At 41.4% G+C, this 24028-nt stretch overlaps 1 protein-coding gene across 5 annotated transcripts in view; it reads left to right on the top strand.

Moving 5' to 3' along the window:
• The window catches only part of FAM110B (family with sequence similarity 110 member B), a 103029-nt gene that overhangs the window by 46426 nt on the left and 32575 nt on the right, over positions 1–24028 (top strand). For 2 of the 5 annotated variants that reach the window (XM_004939867.5, XM_046938093.1), the window contains exon 1: positions 2354–2516. The exons of 2 other annotated variants lie outside the window; for them this stretch is intronic. The gene's annotated coding sequence lies outside the window, so the exon portion shown is untranslated. Of the gene's footprint in view, positions 1–2353; positions 2517–24028 lie in introns of those variants that run through there. One more of the 5 variants, XM_015282681.4, reaches the window with a different exon arrangement.

A 24028-nucleotide genomic window follows, 5' to 3' on the forward strand; every position in this document is an offset into this window, starting at 1 on the left:
TATGGGTTACCTTAGAGAAGAACATGGGTTGTGCTTCCCTCTGTAGCCAGCAGCACATGGGAAGGAGGCAGGAGGATGGATGCCTGATGAAGGGAGCGTAGAGGGCTTGCAGCTGTTGGGCAAAGCCAGGGGACCTCTAGGCTTAGCAGCCTGAATGGGAGATTTTCGAAACCGGGAATCCTGTAGCAGCTGTCACTTACTTCTGTTTTCTTGGTCTCTTTGTCACTTGTCATTGGTGTCTTGGAGGTTTGTGAATGTGGATTAAAAGAATGACTTAGTCTTCGCATCTGTCCCTCTGTGCTTACCAAACATGAGTGTTTCCAACAGCTGGATCAGAGCACTGGGGTCAACACTATTGGCTTCATTCCTTTTACCACCTTTGGCAAAATGTTGGTAAAAAGTATTCACAAATCTGATCATCAAAGAACTGAGAATGTTCCTCACCAGCATTCGCTCTCTTCGGCTCTCTTTCTGTTAAGTTTTTAACCTGTGTGTAAGCATCCCCACTCTGATCTATGAAATGCATAGCTTTCTAGATTCAAGCCATGCTCCTGAGAAGCTTGGAATATTCTACAGAGTTTTGAAGAAGTGGTCTGTAAAAATTGATGAGCTCCTTAGATAACGTAATCTGAAAAGGAAGACTTAATAAAACAACCCCTTTAGTTTATTGCAGTACGAAACTTAATGCTGACTGAAAGTTGACTCAAGGGGCGAAATGTCACTCTTCCTGCATTTCATTTTTATTTCTATCCATATAGAGCTTTGAGAATGTTTTTCTTATAGAAATGAAGTCTGCTTCTAGCACAGAGTGACTTTTTATGAGCAATTTCCACTGGCAGATTAAGTAAGCTATTTGCATATTATCAATAAATGTGGCCTTGCACTGTTTACACATGGAAGCCTTATTCCGTTGGTAACGTTTTATGTGGTAGCAAACATAATTTTAGTACTGAAGTAAATATGATAGATAAATGTTTATGAACAACCTTTAAAATCACATATTTAGACCGTGCTTGATGCTGTATGGTGCTGGTGATAAGAGCAAAGAAGTGGAAGAAATGCTAGCCTGAGCACGTAGAAACTACGTCTATGGGTATGTGTAACATTGTGGAACATCTTAACAATGTGTTGTAAAGTTACATACACCTAATTCTGTACTGTGATGACACTGTGGCAATGTCAATCCTGAAAAAACTGCTTTATCCCATGAGGGACATCTAGTGAGCTACCTAGCACTTCTGAAAAACAGCCTCTGTATTTCCATCTTGCCAGTCGCTTTTGGAAACCATATGGCTACTGTGGAATAAGTGAATATGTGAACCGTATGGCGATAGGAGGCTTCAGAATTTTCTGTTCTGTGCTGATTGGAGGTAAGATGCACTGAAATGCACACTGTTCAGGAATAACAAATTGCAGTGCTTGTGTTGTTTTTTCATTATTATTTAGCTGATACTCTGTAGGAGCTGTCAGCACCTTTCTAGCATACCGTGGTCTTCTAGATCACAGTGTCACCGTGGTCTTTTAGCTCACAGTGTCCCTTACTTTTGTGCACTCAGACCTTACTTTCATCTCATAAATATCTCCTTAAGTTCCCCATACTTCTAAGGAGTGTTTGCTCACGGAAAGTATTTTCCAAATGAGCCCAGTTGTTTTGCCTCATGGCAAAAATGTCCTTGGCATTTCCACCACCAGCACCCTGTGAAAGCTTAGGCTGTCATGTGCCAGCGCTCACGGATGCTCTCAGGTTGGCTGAGTATCTGCACAAGTGAAGATGTGCAGATAGAGGCGATCCTGTTGATGTCTGTGGAGCTGTGCGCTGAGTGCCTCAGACAGAGGTCTGCGTTGTGAGTTATTGAACTACTGTAAATAAATCCACCCGAGGTCTACAGTGACTGCACCGCTCATGTGTACATTCAAAACAAGAATTCTCACTGACAAAGTAAACTGCTGGGTTATGTTGTCTCACCCCGATAGATCCAGCAGCCGACAAGTGGTCAGCTCTGCAAGCGCTCTCCTAAATACATCCTTTTTTTCAGAGACCGAGCCTCCCGCTCCTCATAGGCAGATCATTTTCCTGGAGCCAAAGCGGCAAAACAGGGGCATTTTTCCTTCCCGCACCCAGGCCGCTCCCCGCCCCAGGTGCCGATCCTTTGGCTGGGAGGTGTGACGTGCCCGCGGCGGCTGGGCGCTCCGGCAGGCAGCTATAATTAGCTGAGCAGCCTCTAAGCAGCGGTGACAGGGTGGGAGCCGCAGCGAGCATGTGCCGGATCCTGCATGTGCCCGGCTCTTATTGGCAGGCTGGGCTGCTGCCTGCCGGTTTGATAGGTTTCCCCAGTAATCTGCGTGATGCATTACAGACATAGATACAGAGGTACTGCGCGCACGCAGCGCTGGAGGTGCTCAGCTCGTAGCGTGAGAGCCCACAGATGAAAGGCACTGCTCTTTGTTACCAAACATCAGTACTCGAGGACTGCTAGCCGCCAGCAGAGAGGTCGGTGGAGGAGTTTTACTTCGTGGTAATTACTTTCAGGTCTTTATCTCTCCGGTAAAACACAGCCGTGCATGAAATGAATACTGTTAATCATGTCATCTGTTTAATTTGATCTTACTTTCATTAATATCGTGTGTTCTCTGGTGGGAGAGCCGTCAGATTACCAAACGTGATATTAGGGTGGATTGAGTAGAAAAATAGGGTGTGTTTATGCAGGAATATTTCTTTCGTTTGAAATGTCGAGCCCGTGCATGTGAGCAATTTTCCTGTAGCCTTTTGTAATGCTAATAGAAATATTTCTTTTATTGGAATGCGTTCTGGCAGCCAATTGAATTAGAGCATTTATGACCATTGGTACACGAAGAGAAATCTCCTAACGACGATTAGTTTAAAGGATAATTTTGCCAAGTGTTCTTTAATTTGATCAGAGTAATGCCTATCCTGGTGCTTCTCTCATGGAAAGAGAGAGGGATGAGAAGTATATGCTATTGTTCTTACAACAGAGATGCTGTAGCCTTCATGTCTGGGTGGATTCTTTGTTTCATCCACGGGTTTTATTTTCAGTGGCTTTCAAAATGAAACTAAAGCCACCCTGCCTGGTAGACTGCAGTATATCCTTTCCTTGCGCACACGCATATAGATATATATGTCTGTATTGTTCTCAGAGGCTGAATTTTGGCTCGGAGCCTTGTTTATCATCAGAACTGCCTTCAGCAGTAGAATGAAACAAGATGGGTATGCCGATTTTTCCCTTGATTCTGAGACTTTCACAGCATTTACCACCGCACTCATTTAAGTTCTCATCATTCTTGACCTGCGCATCAGTTGGTGACAACTTTTCCTATAAAAAGCATGCATATTTGATGAGCACGTTTTACAGTTAAAGCCGTTTGGAAGATGGGGAAGTGAACATGAAGTATTTAAAAAAAAACCAAAAAGTCTCTTAATGTAGTTCTTCATGTGATGACATTGGAATATTGAAGCTGACTGTTGAGAGTTGGAAGTTGGTGCCCTTGTCTGTGTCGGACTCCAGAGCCCAGATAAACTTGTGCATGAAGTCTCTGGCTGGCTGCCACCATGCGTCGGAGGGACGAGGTTGTCTCAGCAGTGTCAGGAAGGTGTTGAGAACAGGAGCTATTTTGGTGTCAGCTTTCACTCTTCCCTCCGCGCCTCCCTACGAGGATGCTTTCCCTACTGCCCAGACCAACGCAAAATCAAGTTGTTTGTTCTTTAACTGTCTGGTGGGAAACTACATTAACCCTTGGAGTAGTTACCCTTAAAACCTGGGTATTTATGTATTTACAAACTTCACATGGCTGTAAGCACAGCAATTATGCATGCTTTGTTACTCGTAACAGCGTATTCAAAAGGGAAAGTATTTGGGATGTTTAAATCACAGCTGGCAGGTACCCGTGTCTTTGAATGTTTGCTACTGACTCGAATAGTACTTCGTGAACATTCACCGGGGTTTTGTTTCTGAAGCTGCTTTTTCTGATGTAGACCTGCGATGCAAAAAAGCCATTTCCCAACAGTTAAGCTTGGAGCGGGAGGACGTGGCTGTAGAGGTGCCGTGTATTTCTCCTTGCTTCAGAGGACCAACCAGAAGCCTCTTAAAGAGGTGTTCAGTTAATTTATGCCTTCTGCCTTCTTAAAGAGGCTTTCATGAAGTAATTATCTCTATCTTTGTGACCTCCGTGACATGAAGGAGTAAGTAATGGTTCGTTATAGCTAAAGAAATGTAGAAATTCCCCAGCTGAATAACGTCTTTGCTATAGGCAGCTAATTTTCAAGGGGTTGATATCCTTATTTTCTGTTTCAGGTGTTTAGTTATCATTATTTGTAAGCAACGTAAGACATAACAGGAAAAAAATGTTGCGACAGCATATCTTTGGTGAATATACCACCTGCTCCCATAGAAAATGAAATACCTCACCCCATAGCTTTAAGGTGTTTGTCTCCTTACCTTCTAAAAGAGCCGTGGTGGTCTATATAAGCATCTCCAGTAAAAAAGACAGTCATGAAGCTAGAGTGGGTAATAGTTGAATTTAAACTTAAAATGCTTTAACAAAAAGGAATAAGCTACTTCGTTATTGCTTCTTTTTTTTTTTTCCCAGCCATCTCTTTTTGTCTTCTTGGTAAACAAAGAAAACAAATTGAAGCAACAGTTATGGAGAGCTGTCTAAAAAAGTTGTCATCTTTCTTGCTATAAACGTTGTAACCTTAATGTGCTAATTGCTGCAGGAAATCTAGCACACTTCAGATTATTCTTCTTGAGGTTTTACATTCACATATTTACCAGACAGTTTCTTAAGTTCAAAGTTTGTAGTTGCTGTTTGAGAGGAGATGCCTGCGTAGTGCATTTGCTCCGTGCCTCTGAGCTGTCCTCATCTCTGCTGTGTTGCTCCGTAGTTAAATCTCTACATCATTCATTAAGTGAAGGAGAAACTTTTCCTTTCCAACCAAGAATTGTGTTCTCATAGTGATAGGACAAGGGAGAATGGTTTGAAATCAAAAAAAGGATTACATCCAGGTTAGATGTTAAGAGGATGGCTGCCCAGAGAAGCTGTGGGTGCCTCATTCCTGGAGGTCTTCAAGGCCAGATTGGATGGGGCCCTGGGCAGCCTGAGCTGGTGGGGGGCAGTGCTGCCCACATCAGAGGCTTGGAACTGGGTGGGCTTTGAGGTCCATTCCAACCAAAGCTGTTTTGTGATTCTAGAGTGCAGTTGGGTGTATGGGAAGGTAAGAGCAGAAAAATACGTTACAGAAATCAGTGTCTCGTCTGCTGCAATGTTTCATATGTATATAACTGGCAAAGGGTGATTTCAATCATGTATGCCGAAGATACGTTTGTGTAGAAATGAATATGTTGTTAATGCTTTCAGTGTGGTACCCATAATCTCATTATAGCCCAATGGATATATTTATATTCCTTGACGAGTAGTGCTTTCAGAAGCACTGGCTTTGACTGCTGGCTGGAGATGGATATATGCAGTAATCTGAGTGCCAGTAATAAACAGTTTTAGACCAGCTCTGCTTTATTAAGGTATTAGGTCTTTTTTTACCATTACATGTGTAAGTGCATTTCACATTAGGTAAAACTATACCAAATCTAAAAGAGAAAGATGATGCTTGAAGTTAATGCTTTTTTTTTTCTTTTGTAGTCTGGTAGCAATGAGAGAGAGACTCCAGAAAAAGTCATAGGGATTTAAGGCATTACCAGAGAGTTTATTTTTCAGGATTTGTACTTACAGGCCTTGCTGTTTTTGAAGTTGAGTAGCAGTAAGTGATATATATGTAAAGGTTTCTGTTAAAATGAGAAAAGTGACTTTGTGCCTTAAAGTACCTTTTACCTTTTCATTTGTTTTTGGAGCCAACTCCAATTATTACCTTGATGGAACGTCAGTCTTTTTAAATGGACAAGAAGTTCAGTAGGGTATCTGTAGTTGCTGCTCATTGCACATTGTTCATGGAAGATGACTAGCCTGTTCCCTTTGGTTTTCTTGAGGAGTGAAAGTCTTTTACATCCTTCAAATCCCCAAACTTTGGAATTGGGCTGAGTGAGACAAGCCTGGCTGAGGAGGTGAGGGTCATTCTGAAAATAAGGAGGGTCTCATTGCCTTAGCAGCAATAGCAAAGTGAGAGCGGAACCATGACGTCCTTCCCCATGTGGAGATGGCTGGGCAGGATGGGCACTGGGAAAAAGACTCCCCTCGTTGCCAAGTGGCTGATGGGACGGGGCAGTGGCTACTGTGGGGCTGCTCTTCTGTCCCATGACTTTCACTCATCTGCCACAATTTGTTTGGTGGACTGATTATGTGGAGTGGGAGACTTGAAGAGAGGATGAAATACGCATGGCTCTAGGCACCTATCTGTCAAGTGTTTGCAGTACCCAGAGGAAGAACATGTTTTATTGAGCAGGGTGACAGAAGCAGCAATATCTTCTCCTTTTGGTTCTTGTAGCTGCAGTATTTTCCCTTAGTTGTGTACTTGGGGAATGGGGGTTGAAAATAAAAGGAGATATTTTTTATTTTTTCATATTTAATCCCTTGTTACAATTAATTTTAATTTTCTTAAATTTATTACCTGAGGTATTAAGCGTGGCCTGATGGATTTAGTACAGAATGCAACCGACAAATCATAATCCTGGATGCTGTTGTCTGGGGAATCCTCGTAATAGGATTCCCGTCTCTGTTTCTCATTGTCTCTCATGGATGTACTTCAGCCACCTGTGGGTACCGGTGCTTGCTGCAGTCTGTCCATAGAGCAGTGCAAGTTTTCAACCCAGATCCTCTCTTTGTAAATAAATGTGTTTTTTTTTTTTTTAAACATGAATCATCCATTCCTATCCACAACAGACATTTCTTGTTGTGCCTGCTAGTTCTGAGGTGTATTGGTTTATTAACTGAACGTTATTTGTGCTGATGGTGATTATATGGCTATCTATTTTACTGGCCGTTTATCTGTTGGGTTTTGTTGCATGGTTTTACTGTATCCGTTCCTAGTATTGATGTGCACACTACAAAATCTCTATTACTATAAAAGAATGATATGTAAAGGAAAGGCAGCAATTTAATGTGCTTAACGTTCTGGAAATTGCTAGACTAGCCCAAAGATCAGGCTGACCTGCTCTCTGGTTAGGAAGTCTGTACAAACACATTCATTATCCACATTATGCAGCTTGCGGTACAGCTTGTATGGGTTGGTAGGGCCATGTAAACTGAGAGAAATTTGAACATGCAGGACTGTGTGGGTACACACCTTTTCAGAAGCTTGGGAATGTTTGGCTCTTCCTTCTGTTTGGGATCCGTGGTTATAATGAGCTCTTCTGAGATCTGGGTCCTGTTTTGGTAGGTAGTGATAACGAAATAGTGATAATGAAGGAGAGTTATTGATATGGGGAGGCATGTGTTTGCATTATCGGCCAACGGTATGATACAGCCTCTGTCCAAAAGCATTGCCTGCCTGTATTATCTGGGCAGAAAAAGGCTAGAGGGGAAGGGGGAAAAAAAAAACAAAGATTGAAACGTCTTTTATGTGACCGCAGGCTGTGAGCTTTTCAGGTAAGCTGAACAGTCCATGTTTTATGGTCATTAACCATCATTGCAAATGTCCTTAAAAAGGGGCAAAAAAGAATCAGTGTAACTGCTCCTGCCTATGTGAGCGCTAACAATACAAACTTCCCAGGGTAGGGACAATTTTCTTCTGTCTCAGTGTCATAATTGGCACTGGGTATTTTGGGTACTGCAGTCATCCAGAACTCAGTGTGCAGCTTTGTGTTTGTCACTGTGACATTCCAACAACAGTCTAACCAGAAGATGTATGAGACATTGAAAAATTGCATCCCGTTCATTCTCTTCCATCACTGCTCTATCAAACCTATTGCTATCCAGGCTTTCCCCACCTTGTATCTCTTTGACGTCCTGTGGAATGCAGGTTGCTGCTTTGGCCCTTGTGCCCCAGGGCTGGGTGAAGCCCAGCACACACAGAGTGCTTGCTGTTAGCTGTGGCAGAAGGCAGAGCGTGACGGCTGGAACAGAACAGGACCTTGAAGTAATATGGCCTCCTTGTCCTTCAGTGTTTTGGCGTATCATTTCTCTTTTCCTCACAGTTGTTCTTCCCTTGTTGCCACCTCAGTTCTAAATTTGTCTGTCCCATTTTCCCATTCAGACCTATCTTCTTTCTGTTACTCACTTTCTCCAGTCAAGCTTTCCCTGCCTTTCAACTTCTACCTGCCATTCAGCTCTCTGTGCTCTGGCATCTTTGCAGCCACCGCTCCATTTGCAGTGAGGAATGTCCAAAAATAACTTGGAAGTAGAGGTGGCCAGGGATGGCATGCAGGCGGAGAATTTAAGTTCTCTTACCAAAGAGGCTTTTTTATTTTTTGTTATGACTTTTTGTTATGACTTTTTTTTTACTGATGGAAGGTGTCCTTGGTTTCTGCACAGAAAGCTCGTTTTGATAAACACAAATCTTACCCCTGACCTTTCCAAGTCTGACATCTCTGATTTTCTTCTCTTACCTCTTTACTGAAAGCAAGCATCCCTCTTCATCTTCCTGTCATCCTCCTGTCATCTCTACCTCAGGGCTTTCCAAAGTGATTCATGAGCTTTGCTGGCTGCTTTTTGAAAACAAGGCCTGTCTCAATTGTGTCTGCACACCAGTGCCCCACATCAGCTGTGCCGTAGGGTGGCAACCTGAGGGACTGCCCTTACCGACCCTCTGCTCTCTGCAGGTGTCTCAGGCAGCAGTGGCATGATGCTGACCCAAATCATAACAGCTTTGCTGCTGCCTGCAGGGCTGTGAATTGTGGGTGCTTGCTGGCTTAGAGTTGTGTTGATTTTGTTCTTTTGTGCTGGCTACTTGGTGAATTTACTGTACTGGCTGTCTAAAGGACTCGCTCGGCACATTCATGGTTGCCTTAGTTAAATCTTCACAGAGTGACAGCCAAGCAGATGGTACAACCATCTCATAGAATCATAGAATGGCCTGGGTTGAAAAGGACCACAATGATCATCTAGTTTCAACCCCCCTGCTATGTGCGGTGTCACCAGCCACTCATGCTAAAGTACGTAGGGTTTTGGTTCTTCGTCTTGATAAGGAATTCTTCCTGCAGTACGTTTTGAAAAGCTGGGATACTTCTTTACTATCAGCTGTGCTGTTTAGCACCTAAAGAGCCAGTTTCTGCAAGTATTTTCTCTTTCCTCCTTCTACAAAGCAATTTATGCTTTCTTATTTTACTTCAGCACGACTCTGAAGACATGAACCAAAAGCATGTCTGCAACTAAGTCTTAAATCCATTCTTAGAAGAGTTCTACAAATACTGAATCCGTTTGGTGTTGAGTTAGTATTGATTTTTTTTTTTTTTTTTTTTTTGCAAAGTTGCTGAAACTTGATTGATACTTGCCTCATGTCCAAGAAACAGATACATCTGCAGCTCTTCTAGTATTGTGGAACATCCTATTTAGGCAGTAGGATCATACAGTTTTTTTTCTTCTGCTTGCCAAAAATCATGCAGGAAATTAGCAATGTACATAAATAACTCTTGGTGAGGAATAAAGGAAGATGGAGCCAGGCTCTTTTCATTTGATATCCCATGACAGCACAAGAGTTAATGAGCACAAGCTGAAACGCAGGAAATCCGATGTAAGCATATGATTTATTATTATTTTATTTTTTTAACTGTGAAAATGACCGTATGTTGGCACGAGTTTCCCAGAGATGTCACTGAATCTCCAGTTCTGGAGACCTTCAGCAGCTCCCTGGACGTGGGCCTGGGTGTCCCTCCTTGGGCAGTGCTTGGGCCTGGTGGGCCCAGAGGTGCTTCCAGGCTCATGTGTGTCTCAGTTCTGGTTTTGGATATTTCCACACAACTGACCGAGCAAGGCCACTCAGTTCTAGAGAAATTACTTTTTCTGTATTAACTATGCTATCCAAAATTACTTCATGTTTCTGCCTATCCTTATGTACGAGTGTGTACATGTATAGAGATCTGTATACATCTACCAATTGCTAGCTGGTATATAAACATAACTGGAGACCAGGACAAACTGGAAAAAATAAATGGAAAAGAGTTGTTTAAGGAAATAGTAATAATTTAAAAAAAACCTGTTTCATGCAGGCCACACATTTTCTGTGCTTTATGCAGACATTGTAAATCTTAAATAATTTCCCTTCCACAATGATGTTTTATGTCACTGTATTCAAAAACATTATGTAAAATTGCTTCAGAGGAAGCTTTAACTTTCTTAGATGGTTTCTGTTGGGCACCACTTACACAGAATTACGTCTTTGTTAAGGACCGTGTTAAACTTAAGTGGGCAGAAAGTGCACAGAAGGAAATCTGCGTGAGAGAAAGGAGAATAAAAGGCTGTGGGCCAGAAGGAGGTGGCCCCTCAGCCGGACTCCCCTCCAGCATAACACAGCTCTGAATTAAGCAGCAAACTCGGAGAAACCGGCCTGCTTTGAGAACGCGCTACAGACACTTTGTTGTTATGCAAATACTTTCTGGAGCCCTAAGTGCAGGTAATTAAGGCTGTGCTTGTACTCAGCCTGGTTTCTGCTGTCTGTCTGTGGGCCTGACATCGCTGCTGAGAACTAGAAGGTTGGACAAAACTGACTACTGAAGTTGTATTTAGTCCTTGGGTGTGTACGACGAGTAAAGTAGCAGATGAGCCCCGAGTTAGGTAACTGGAGGAGGAAAAGGGATACTGGTGAAGCTCTTCATCCTTCAAAGCCATGACTTTTGCCTTATAATATTAATAACGTTCCTATCTCCTTTTCAGCCCCCACTAGAGCGATTTTCTACTTGTTTAATTGGTCACCATTGTTAGTACTACATTGTTTGGGGTTGAGAGGTAGTCTTTGTTTACACTTTGGCCAAGACAAGTAGCAAAGAGTGCACATCTGAGGTTTTATGTTTGAAGTAGCAGAAACATTATCTTTGTTCTGACACACGTTGGGATTTTTACTGTTTCAGTACATCACAATGCCACATTTTCTGTTCTGATGTTCTGCGTTAAAATACATTGTGGGATTTATTTTTTCCTGCTTATTTACAGGTTCTGACATAACGTCTTAGAAGTTGCACTTAGACATTTCTTACAGTGGAAGCACTTGAAAAAATAAATCTGTTTTGACGATGAAAGAAACCAATCTCTATTTATGAGAGCTTCCTTAGCTCCTTGCTTAACACATCAGCTACAATCACAGCCAGTAGGAAATTCTAAATTTTATTTTCTGTTGAATTTTCAAAACCTGATCAGATAAATCCTCTTCATCTTTATGAACTGTACAGGTTGTTCTTTGTTCGGTTGGTTTTCTTCCCATTTGTTTCATTTCAGTTTAGCTCTTAGGCCTTTTACACATGAGATTATTTTCCTTGGTCCCTACAGCTGTCTTTTGAAAATCCTTTGGGGTAATCTGAAATAGTGAGGAAGTCGTATCTTGTGGATGTTGCAAGCATGCATGAAAAAGGGATGAGTTTGTCCTGGCAGGTTGATTCTCCTTTCCCTGCTCTCATTTCCCCTTCTCATGCATACGTTCTAGAACCTTCTCTGCCTTCCAACCGCTTCCCAAATTCACACACTTTGTGAATTTCACTTTCAAGGACTGTTGGGCTGTCTGGAGCTAGAAGAAAAAGTCCTGTTTAATTTTACAAACTATAAAACTCGCTTCTCATTCCCTGTAAATGATGCAACTAAAGAAGTCGCAAGTATTTGATGTGAAATCCTTCAATAAATTGGGATCTGCCCTTAAATAAGGCTGCCATGCAAGTCAATAACAGCCCTCCTGGTATTGGCAGCAAAACAGGGTTATCACCACTGTGACTGTTGCCTTCATGCCTGGTTCTGCCCTTCCCATCTCTGCAGGGCAGAGGTGATGGCCATGGCAGAAAGGGTTCAGTTACTTGGGGAGTTCTGTGTAAATAAGGCAAGGAAGGATTTTTTAGAGCTGAGGATTTGATTCTCAGCTCTTCACGGTGGTTGTAGCAGTTTGCTACTTCTGGCAGTGATGTGCAGCTGGGTGAGAACTGCTTTCTTTTCCTCACAGCTGGAAAGGAGTTACCATTAAGTACAAGGATGCTGTATCAGACTTTTTTTTTTTTTTAATGAATGTTTTCTTCCTTAAACCTGCCTGTTACAGACCCCAAAATGCCAAGCACAGGTGCATTTAAAACAGTAAAGATAATCACAAGTTGCACAGAAGCAGGTTCTCATCAGATGCTCTTGGGAAGGACTCTTGGATAGAGATCTGACTTACAGAGATTATTACCATAGCTTGAGATTATTGCAGTGTTTGGATTCTTTTGGTCAGAAATGCCAAGGAAAGCACAGCTTCTCACCTTGCACTCTGCCATCAGGGCCTTTACTCTGCCATGGAAAAGTTTGGAAGTTCAGGGTATTTTTCAGAGGACAGAAATCCAGGGACAGTGAGTCTTAGGGGATCCTCATTTGCATTTTGTTTCAAAACAGAATTGTGTGTGTTGTATTAAGAAAATAAGCTGCTAATACTGAAAAACAAGCTGAGGCTTGTTTTTGCTATTGATTGATTCTGTTTTTAATACTTGTGGGAGAAATCAGATGGCCGAGTTACAAATGCAGAACTGATACATCCTTTAAAAAACTAACTGGATTTTTCCCTTGCAGAGAACAAAACCATGCTAGGTGTAGTTCCGTTTCAGTCCCTGTTGTATCTAGCATGATTTCAGCATAGTTCTCAAGTCCAGGGAGATTTCCTTAATGTCCCTATTTCACATGAGCTGTCATCTGAGGTGGTTTGCATTTCTTTGAAAGCACAAAGTCCTTAAATAATTTGTGTTAGTTCTGAATGGCTGAGTTGCCTCTAATATGGTTTGATTACAATCTTTCTTACTGTGTAGTTGTAATTTTTGTCAGTATATATTGTAAGTATATGTAAGCAGAGTTAATATTAAATAATCTCTTCTAAGTTATCCTCTACTCGGCTGATATCTCTAATTTCTTTGTAGGGTCTTTTAAACCCCTGAAACGTCCTAGTATTTCTTATCAATAAAGGTCATTTTCTTAGGTAACAAATGCAATTGCTATTAAGTTAATCTGCTGAGAGCCTTATGTCTTAAGGAGCCCTTACGATGAACTTTTCAGACAAAGTGAGCTCTTAAATTGGCTTCCTAAATTTCTCTCTAAAGCAAAAATCCTGAAGTCCACATGAATCAGAAAGTATATTTCTCTTCCTGCCTTATACCTATTAATCTTTTAGCATAGTAATGAAAAATGAATGTATAAAAAAGCGGTTGTTATTAGTGGAGCAAAACCTGGTCAGTACGTCTTACCCCTGCTTTCTTTCTCCCAAGGATCTTGTAGCCAGGTGCAGTCTGTATCTTGAAGTTCTCCTGGTGCTGCATGCCCAAGATGAAACCTTCCCCAGTTTGCCCATCCATGCTGTTCTCTGATCTTACTACAGAAGTAGCTCACCATCGCTTTTCTAGCCTGGATGAAAGCAGTCTTGTCCCATTTACATCAATTCTGAATATTGCATGAAGGGCGCATTTCTGAAGCCTGTGCACTTTGATCATATCATTCCTTTTTACATCTTCTTGCTGGATCATTCTTTGTTGTAGCCAGTACTAAAACTCTCTATATGATACCCTTGCATTATCTATCATCTCTTATTTGTTATCCAAACGCTGGTTTTCTGTCTCCGTATTGCCATCTTAAGTCGCCTTGCCATTATGCTTTCCAAGTTGTGTTTTTGCTTTGTTTCTCATCCTTTCAACCTGGGAAGAGCTAACATTGTTAAATCAATTCAATGTGCTCCGTGATGCTGGTCTTTTACTTTACTTTGTATCACCAAGCAGTCTCACAAAATGAGTATCAACTTTTCAATTAAGATGTAGAAAAAGGTTTTCTTGCACTTGTAGCAACACATCTCAAGAATCCTGTCTGCTGGGAAGGCTTTTCTGTGCAGATGTTAGGCAAAAGCTCATAACACAATGGAGACTTGAAGTGTCTTTGCTGATTAGAGAGAACAAGTCTGGCCTAGTGGTATTTCTAGATGAGTGCATTTGCATGCCGTGAGAATTATCATCTGTTAGAAAAGCAAATTGTCCTGTGAAGGAAAATGAAGAGTAAAGTCCATGGACTATAAGAGACAGCTTGAAGAATGATGAAATAACATACAACTCTTAATGGTTCTATTTGGCAAGGAAGGTCTGAAACTCAGTATGTATTTTCTGGCGCTTTCTAAAATAATTAGTGCAGGTACCTATATTTAGACTGTGGGAGCAGAGGTAACGGTGTCATTTTGGCAGACCTGAAGCACTGCTTTGTGGCCTAATAAGAGAGGAAGATGCCTTGCTTCAGGAACCAGAAATTGCAATAATAATGGCACTTCTGTTCTACTGACCAAGTGCTTTTCTTCATGTACAAAATGGGAATGACTGGTCCAGCCCACAGAGTGGCTCCAAGCATTAATTAACACTGTTCAGTGCTGTTCTGGAAAGCCAAGGTTTTTTTGTTGTTGTCCTTGGTGTTTTGTGTTGATTTTAATGGATGCCTGAAAGTCTCAAGTCTAGTTTTGTTTGTCAGATGATTCAAAACTGTGCTACATTCACAAGCTCCCAGAGAAGGCAGTTGGCAATGCTGCTGTGTGGTCACGGCATTAAAAAGAAATCCATAAAATAATCATCTTAGTTATTGAGACTTCTACCTGTATTTTCAGTGTTCCCACAAAAACATGTCAGAGTTCAGAGCTGTCAGCACTGTCCCAGTGATTTTTAAAACTTGTAAAAAAAATTGCTAAACATTAACTGTCATTACGTATTTGGAAGAGGTTTACAAACAGTGGATTTCTTACTTAAGAGAGTAATTTCTTTATGGTAAATTAAGAGTGTAGCAGGTCCTGTGGAGGTCCTGAGATGGAGATGTTCGTAAGACGCTGTTACAGAGATCTTCTTGCTTCCACAGCAGTGTTAGAGATAACACTTTGTGGTGATGGCTTTGAGCAAACTGGGTCCTAATTCATGGGGAGGAAGGAAGAATAAAATTATGGGATTTCCTGTATTAAAGATGGAATTGAGCATAGAAAACAAATGCACTTCAAAATTCAAATATAACTCCAGCATGTGATTCTGTTTCCTGGAAATGTGGCGTATTTTGCGGGGCTTCCAGTGGGGACAGCATTTGTTTTTCTTTATTTTACTACAAAGGTAGTGTGTGAGAGAAATGCAAATGGAACAGCCTCAGAAAGTGCATAAGGGCTGGGCTGATTCCCAGCTCTGGCTATGTCCTTCCACTGCAGTGGGAGTCTGTGGTTTAGAGCCTGTGGCACTATCATAGCCTGGGTGTTCTTTCTACATGGACTCTTCTGTGGGGTGAAACATCTATAGCAGAAAAGACTCATTTTAAAATACAGCTTCCTTGTATCATCTCTTGAAGTTTATATAAATTATGGATACCAGAAGTTTACAGAAGAGCTGTAGAGTAGTATTTGTTCCTTGTAAAAATTTGCATTTAAATATACATGTGGGTACCAGGTTTTGAAAGTCTGGAAACAGTAGCCAAGATGATATGCGGTCATTGTGCAATTTTGCCCTCACTTCCCACTGGTACTGGATACTGATAACAGGTAATGAGAATTGCATGTGATGGTCACTGCTGTGCATTGCGTGGCTCAGAAAAACAAGAAGCTTTGCGTGCCTTCAGAAACCAGTATCTACCACAGAAGGGCTGGGGGCAGCTTCTCAATCTTGATCGCTTCTTCAAGCACTACTTCAGGCAATGGTGCTTTGGTAACCAAGGGAAGGGTGGAGCCAGCCCGTTCATAATTAAAATTAATCCCATTAGTAGTGGGTGTGTTGTTCTGCCTCACTTTGGATCTCGGAGTTTCGGGGTAGGAGATCAAGTGGCAAGTTGGGAGGGTGAGGAGATGCACACTGGCATTGGTGTCTGGGGGACCCAGGTTGAGACATCCAGAAGGGTGATTACACCTCTTGTGTCTATGGCTCTAGAAATGCATGTGTCAGGTTCATAGTAAAACACTTCAAAATTATATTCTCTGTCTTACCCTGGGACTGTTCTTGGAGCAGGAGGAGCTGGGGCTGCCCATCAGTCAGGCATCAGCCATTTTTCCAAGTGTCACTTCCAAGGCGATGGAGTGGTGCCTTGACTTTCTCAGTGAGCTACCCTCGTAAATCCAAAACTCACTTACACTGTCACAGCAGTTCCATTTTTTTTGATGCACATAAGTATTATCCTTGGAAGACAGGACACTATTTTAAACGCTCCACTGATGTACAGTGAAATTCCCCAGTAAAAACTTTCCTATCCTCGGACAAGCGATCCAACAGTGTACCAAAGGGACTCAAAATGAGAACTTTGCTACCACTGCCCAGTTCCCTTCCCTTGCTGGAGGAAGAGCGTGCTCCTGAGGATCATCAAACGGACAGAACCATTTCTGTACCGCCCCAGCAGTTCGCATAGTCTAAAACCAGCCGAATGTGTGAACCATTTTAGCCATCAGTATGCTGGCTATTAAGATATAAATTCTACTGTCAGTATTTCAAATTATTTCCCATAAATAACAATTTACATGTAAGGGTTATGTTCAAATTGTTGCAGCTTAAAATTGGTTGTTGTCACATGAATTTTTATCATTGAGTTGCAGTGCTCTTGTTGGCAGTAATTTAGTTTTGGTATTTGATTTATTTTCCAGCACTTTTGTTTTGCGACTTGTATATTCTCTGACAGAAATGCAGCTATGTGGGGCTGTGTAATCCAGAGCAGTTTAGTTTTCATCAGCAACTGTTGGTTCTCTTATGTTTTTCCCATTAGTTAATATGTGGATGTTCCAATTTCCAGAAGGGTTTTTTTTACCTTATGATATGATTAGGATAATCCAGAAGTAAGGATGTGTCCTTCAAAACAGTCAGGTGAGCAGCAGGCTGTGATAGCTCAAGATTTAGTTGGAATTACATCAGAATGTGTTTCTTCTCACAGTATACATAAAATGATCTGATTGTTTTGTTTTGTAAATTGGATAAAACTAACAATTCAGAGAAGATTAAGATAAAGGACTTTTCCACAGTACGTGTTTTGTTATGTACTACGGAGGATACATGTTTGATAATGCCTTTAAACTTAGTTTTCCTGTGACTTGTTGAGTGTCTGCAAGTGCAGGACTTCTTTCTTGCTATTGGAAGGGTAAATTTGCACAGTTCTAAATTCTTTCATGGAATCATAGAATGGTCTGGGTTGAAAAGGACCACAGCGATCATTGAGTTTCAACCCCCCTGCTATGTGCAGGGTGGCCAACCACCAGACCAGGCTGCCCAGAGCCACATCCAGTCTGGCCTTGAATGCCTCCAGGGATGGGGCATCCACAGCCTCCTTGGGCAACCTGTTCCAGTGTGTCACCACCCTCTGTGTAAAAAAACTTCTTCCTAATGTCTAACCTAAACCTTCCCTGTCTCAGTTTAAGACCATTCCTTCTTGTCCTATCACTGTCACTACCGGGTGTGAAAATCCCTGAGCCACCAGTTTTGTTTTTTTTTTGTTATAACCTAGAAACAGTAACAAGATGGAGTGATAGCCACAGATGAAAATCATTGCTAACACAGCCATTTAAAGTCAGGAGGTAATTCAGTCTGTAGATGGTCAACACTAGATTTGAGCTTTACGTGTAATTTCACTATGGTGTCCCATTCATGCATATGTTTTTTTGAGATTACAAAGAACTTTTCTCCCTCCCCCCCAATGTAATGACAAAAACAGTGCAGCAAAAGGTCACTAATACCTAAGTAAGTGCATTCAGATTGGAAACTGTAGTTGCATTAAGTGTGCATATATTGCATGCTTTAACTGATATTGTCCCAGGTGAGAAATCTAATGATCAGGGAAGCAACTGTTCATCTATATTCTCCGGATGTGATTTTTTTGGAAAGCAGGGGGTGGAAAGAAACAAGAATCCCCAGTTCTGGCTCAATTGCTACAACTCGATGTGGTAAAGGAAGGCAACGAGCAATCCTGTCCTTATGTAAGTCTTTTGGGAGGGGTTTGCATTGTATTTTTGGACACTGTTTCTTCTATTCCCTCCAGCTTTCTGAAAGGAATACAAATTATAGTGAATTATTTCAGCAAATCAATCTAAAATGCTCTGACATCAACTCCCAACTGTAAATGATATAATAATCTAAAATAATGAAAGCCAGTCAGGTCAAAATTGGAGAAGCTGGAATATTTGACGTATTCTTCCAGTGATAAAAATGAATAAAAATTCATAGTAACTTCCTTTTTAAAAAAATATCTCTAATTTCACAAATCATTGAATTCACAGACTTAGCATGCTAGCACTACTGGCAAGTAATATTACAAGCCAATCCGTGTAGCTCTTGGTGACACAACTGTAAACTGGTGATATTTTCCCCTTAAATTTCAATGCAGCACGAGTCAGAAGAAGTTCATGTTTAGAGTCTCAATAATATTAAGAGATTTTTATGAACATTGAGTCCACAGGAATACCCCGGGGAGGTTGTTACAGCAGGCTTATGGCAAAAAAATATATATTGATATACAGTGAGATGCTATCTCTTAAAAGAAAATATCCAAATATAAGTCTTCAAGATTTGGACTGCAGATACTTGATGCTATTTGAATAAAGCCAATTGTGAAAAAACTTCCTGGGTTAGACAAGGCTTCTTGTCCTCATAGGATCCTGCAGTAGCCCCTTGTATGCAGGTGCTGCATGGTGAGGCTGGCTGGGGAGGGTTGGCTGTGGCAAGGATGTTTCCATCAGGGTGATGATTTTTCTCTTTAGATAAAAATGGGAGTTTCTTCAATCTGTGTGAATGTAGGACAGATTCTGGTCTGTGTGGCTGTGGTGGCTGTGAAGATGATGTCTTTTGAACACTGAACTTTATATGAGACTGTTTTTAACTTGAATATTCTCAGCTTGAATATCGTCTGATCAAGGATGGCAGGTTGACTTTTAGGGCATCTAGTGCCATTTAACATGCCCCAGGGTACATGAGGCAGCATGACGGGAAGGATCCTGGAGTGTAAGAAGCTCTGTGACTGAGGTCTCGGTGTGTTTTGCACAGTACTGTGATAAGGAAAGGGTGTCATCTGCTTGTGACAAACCAATTAAACTAGATGTGGGGCATTAAAGCTTTCTGTGTCTGTGAAGTGGAACTCAGGAAACGTAAGAGCAAGTCATGCTTTTTGATGCAGGAGGTGGTGATCTTTTTTTCTGGACCTTGCCTAAGAAACGAAGAAATTTCTCTGTATTTTTAATAATATATTTTTAAAGCTATAGGAGTAGTTTTAAAAAAAGAAAAAACTCATCTGAAAAGGCGAGAATTTTTATAACTTTCTTGGTCACTAACTTGATTATAGTGGATGTAAAAAGTGGTCCATTTTAGTAGTGCATTATGTTACCATGGTAACATAGACTTACTAATTTAGAAACCCTTCAGGCTAGTTTTGAGAACACTAACATTGCACCAGTGTACCAAAACATGAAAGGACTTACTGTCGAGGTAGCTGCTAACTGTTTAGGATGAACCCTGCAGATAATTGTGGATTTTTTCCCTCTCAGTTTCTATCAGTATGCCAAGGAATCGTTTTGATATTTAGAAAAAAAATGTGTGACCAGAAAACAGCTATTATTCATTTACCTTAACGGCTGCCACGTTTTTCTCATTCATTTGTTTCCTTCTTGGAGTCAGACCTTTGGGCCTCCATTGTGGAGCTGCTATACTGTTACATATTGCAAAAGAACCAAAAGCTAGTGATTGATATTTACTTTTTTTGCTTTATTATATTAATTGAGAATTAGAATCCCCTTCAGTAGAGGGGAGGAAATGCTAATAGTCACTGAGAACACCAAGGCATGCTTCATGAGGTTCATGAGGCTCTCTGCTGTGGGTAACTTCCTATGCAGTGCCTGAACTACTTGTGCCTGTTCCCGTAACATCCTATGAGGCTGCTGCAACCCCCGGGTTCGTGCTGAAGTCACTGAGAACTGTGGCTTGTGGAGCTGGCCTGGGTTCAGAATGTAACTTTGCCAACAGCAGCTTGGGCAAAATTGAGATTCTAGATCCTGAGATTTTACTGAAAGGAAAAAAAAAAAAAAGGCATTTCTGGTTCTTCTGTTTATAAGAATGACTGTGAAACCTGCTGAAGCAGCCACGGAGCTCAGGGATGTTGGTACCGTGCAGCAGGGAGCATTCCCTTTGAAGCAGGATGGCTGCGGCCCATGTCTGAAGGTTGTTAGGTATAATCAGCACTTTAAGCAACATATGCAGGAGGCACATAGCTGTGTTGAATAAAACAGTTCAAATAAATAAGTCTTTGCTAAATTGACCAAACCTACAAGAAAAGAATCCGAGTTGCACACAGTAAAACACGCCCAGGATTGAGCAGGCTACAAATGGCGCAGGGGAACTGCAGTTGTGACACGCTGCTGAGTTATCCCAGCTGTGCTTCAGTTGATCCCTCCTGCCACCTACCGCTTCCTTCCCCCTGAAGAGTAAGGAGCGTTTAAAACTTGAATTACTTTATTTAGCAAGAACAATTGTGTATTTCCACATACCGTGATCCTCACAGTAACAGCAAGACAGGCATTCTTACGTTATTTAGAGCTACAGAAAAAATAAAATTTTATGCTTTTTACCAGCATAAAATGCATTGTGATATAAAGGCATAAAGAAAACACCAAGGCCCGCCTCTGAGCTGTCGTGCAGCGTACAAATAGAGGCTGGTTTAGTTCTTTCCAAGCATAAGCCAGGCTGTGGCCACCTGCAGCCCTTCTGCCTCTATCTGCTTCTGAACAGGCTGTGAAGTGCAGGCAGGAGCAGCTCTGCCCTCACCTATCCCCATCCCATTGCCTTCCAGGAAGACTTTGATGATCAGTTCACTGCTCTTCAGTTGTGATTGTTCCCCATCACCCTCTCCATTGCTCTGTTAAAGGTACACTGAGATATACGAAGCATCACATCTGACTGAACAAACAGCCCCTCTCCCTCAAACAGCTTCCTCCCTCCCTCTCTCCAGGAAAGTCTTCCTTTTTTTTCAGCAAGCTGATGCTGATTTTTGCCCTACTAGTTGTTGATACATAGCCAGACCTCTTCACGGTTGTACTACAAGCAATTCAGAAGGAAGAGTCAAGTTGTTTATTGCTGAAGCACAAAGTTCCCTTCCTGCATCAGCAACACTGAGGTGCTGGGACCATCCCTTCCCACAGAGCAGCAAGGCCTTTACCTTGGGCCTTATGGTGCTGTCCAGATGAGTGCTGAAGGTTTAATAATGAGCCAGGGTGGCTGGGTTTTTAATTAAAATGTCCCAGGCTCCTTTGAAAAGCATGTTATTTGGATAAGTTTTTAGTTGTACGTTACTCTGCAAAGGCAGTATGCATCCTCTTTGAGCTAGACTATTTTTCTGTCTGGTTTCTCCTCCACCATTTAAGTTATTGTGGTTCCTTATCTACCAACCATTCTCATTAGGAGAGATGCTCAGTCAGAAATTTTGTTCCTTGTGTCACGGGCTTCCATATACCTACGTGTTAGTACTCATGATGCCTGATGAGACTGAGCAGAAGTCTTGAGTCCTGTGAGTTTTGCTTTCATGGCGGTGACACAAGTTGCATGTTTTCTCACAGTCTAGCAAAGGAATAGACAGAAAGCAGAGCTGTTGTCAGGGCTGGAATTAACATACCATATGCTGTCTACATTACCTTTGTCTCGTAGAATTGTTTACTTTGGAAAAATCATCAGAAGCAGTCTTTTATTTTCAAACTCAGATCTTAAGCGCAAATAGTTCTTGTTTGCTTCCTCAGGTTCCTCCTGTGTGTATGTACAGGAGCAGTCTTGTTCTTAAGCTAGCAAATAAAAAAAAGCCCCAATTCTTCAGGTGCTAAAGCTGATATAACTGCAGTTCTTTCTGAAGAATTATTATTTTTTTGCCATTTCTCACATTTTAAAGTAGCAATGTAATGGGGTATTATCAGTAGATTGTTTTTCTTGAATGTAGAGAAAATAATCACCGATCCATGGATCTGTTACTTACGTTTTCTCTTGTTTCTCCCCAGTTTGCCATTTCCCATTGCTTCAGTAAAGAAATCAATCTGAACTTACAGGATTCCTTTTTTTTTTTTTTCTTCTGCAAAATGTTTTATTTCATTTGTGGCAGTATTTTAGGATTTGAAGACAAAATTGCTTCAACGTAAGTAGTCTAATGGGGAGTGATATAAAACAAGATTTCATTCTTGCAGCTCTTCCAGAGTTTTGTTCTGCTTCGGAAGATTTTAGCCTTGTATTCTCTAACCTCATCTGGTGATATAAAGAGGATTCAATTGCTGTACTACCCAGTTTCAAATAAGGAAAAACTGAAAATACAAGTCTAGACAAATACTTAAAATTCAAAAGAATCTGAACAGGTAAACACAAAAATGAAATGCAAAACTAACTATAGTTTGCTTAACTTTACAAAAGATATTCCCCCCCAAAAACAGTTGCATGCAGCAGAGAGACTATAAGAAGAGTAATGCTGTAATGCTGGGGGGGTGGGGAAGGGAATAATACTAGCAAGGGTCTGAAATACATGATGTAGGGGAGCATTGCAGCTATTATCTGTATAAAGATGCACAGCAGAGTGTAGTACAGGGGGGCATGAGTGGATCTGAAGGTTTAGTCTTGACCCTGCTGAAGGTGTTGATGGATCCCTACTGATGTTAGTTGGCTGTGCAGCAAGCTCGTCTTGATTCCTTGAACGTGCAGTCAGTTGTAGATGCCCTGTTCCTGGGAAGAGATTGACAACAGTGGATGGATGTCAGGACAGAGAAGCACAAATAAAAGAAATAGAATTGAGGGCAAAGTAGAAGGACAAATGAAACTATCAGCACAGGTGATAAAACAAGAATCAAGCGTTAACAGAGAAAAACACGGATTCCTTAATACTTACTTACCTTGCAGGTGCATGAACCCAGGGAATGACCTCTTAAGAGAAATAGGGAAAAGGCTTCAGCACTTCTCTAAGTCATTAGCTAAGAGACAGTAGAAAATAATCTTCAGTTGGCAGGGTAATGAGCCAGGAAAGGGATCAACTCTTCACATCTGTAATTCCTAATTGCTTAGTCTTTTGCGTGCCTGGAAGTTAACTCCCTGTCTCACTGATCCTGCAAGTCTTTCATCAGAGAATGAGAAAAAAAAAAAATCCCATAAATGAACTTTGTTTCCCTCAAAAACTGTTTAGTTACTATTCTGACAGATCTGCTTTCTGTTGTCCTGCTACAGAGATGATAGTGGGTTTTCTTTGTTCACAACTTCATTCTGATCTCATGTAACCTATCTCCACTTTTATAAGGTTATTTTCCTTCACTTTTTATTCACCCTGAAGTTGGATTTATTTTGCTGCATCTCCTTCCTTTCTTTTCTAAAACTGAAATGTCATCCTCTGGGTAAAATTATTTACTCATCTGTGGATTCATCTATAACTCTTTAAAACAAAGTTTCTTGTAATGCTGTGACCCATCTACGTTGTGTTTCTCCTTTGTGATTCATTTGCAATGCCCTATGACAAGTTAGGTTGCTGTTCTTGCAGTGAACATTCAGTAGGTGCGCCTTCTCTGGTGATCCCTCTATTCATCTTTTACAGTCAAGAATTAAGAAGCAAGCTATAATGCCTTGTGTCATTTCCTATTAAGGATTTTCCTTCTCAGTTCCTGTGTGGTTGAACAACACAGGTGTGTAGGAACTGTTCTTCTGTAAAACTATGTTAGTCGATGTGTTGCTCAGAGCGAATTGTGCTCATCTGTTTTTTTTTTAAAAAGAGCCATAATGGAAGAAGAGATCTAAAGGTCAAGTCCAACAACTGTATGTGGTTGGAGTAGGTGCAGACGTGGAGTTGCTGCCAGAGTTCATGCTGCTACATTGCTCTGGAGTAGCTACAGCAGACTGGTGAGGCTGGGTGCTGAGGAGTTCTCGGACTGGACCAGGCCTTGGGCACTGACAGCCCACTGTGAGCGTTGATTTCCGTGCTTCCAAGTGGAGCCGGCTGCTGTTGTGGC

Source organism: Gallus gallus, chromosome 2, assembly GCF_016699485.2.
Source record: "Gallus gallus isolate bGalGal1 chromosome 2, bGalGal1.mat.broiler.GRCg7b, whole genome shotgun sequence".
Lineage (NCBI taxonomy): Eukaryota > Metazoa > Chordata > Aves > Galliformes > Phasianidae > Gallus > Gallus gallus.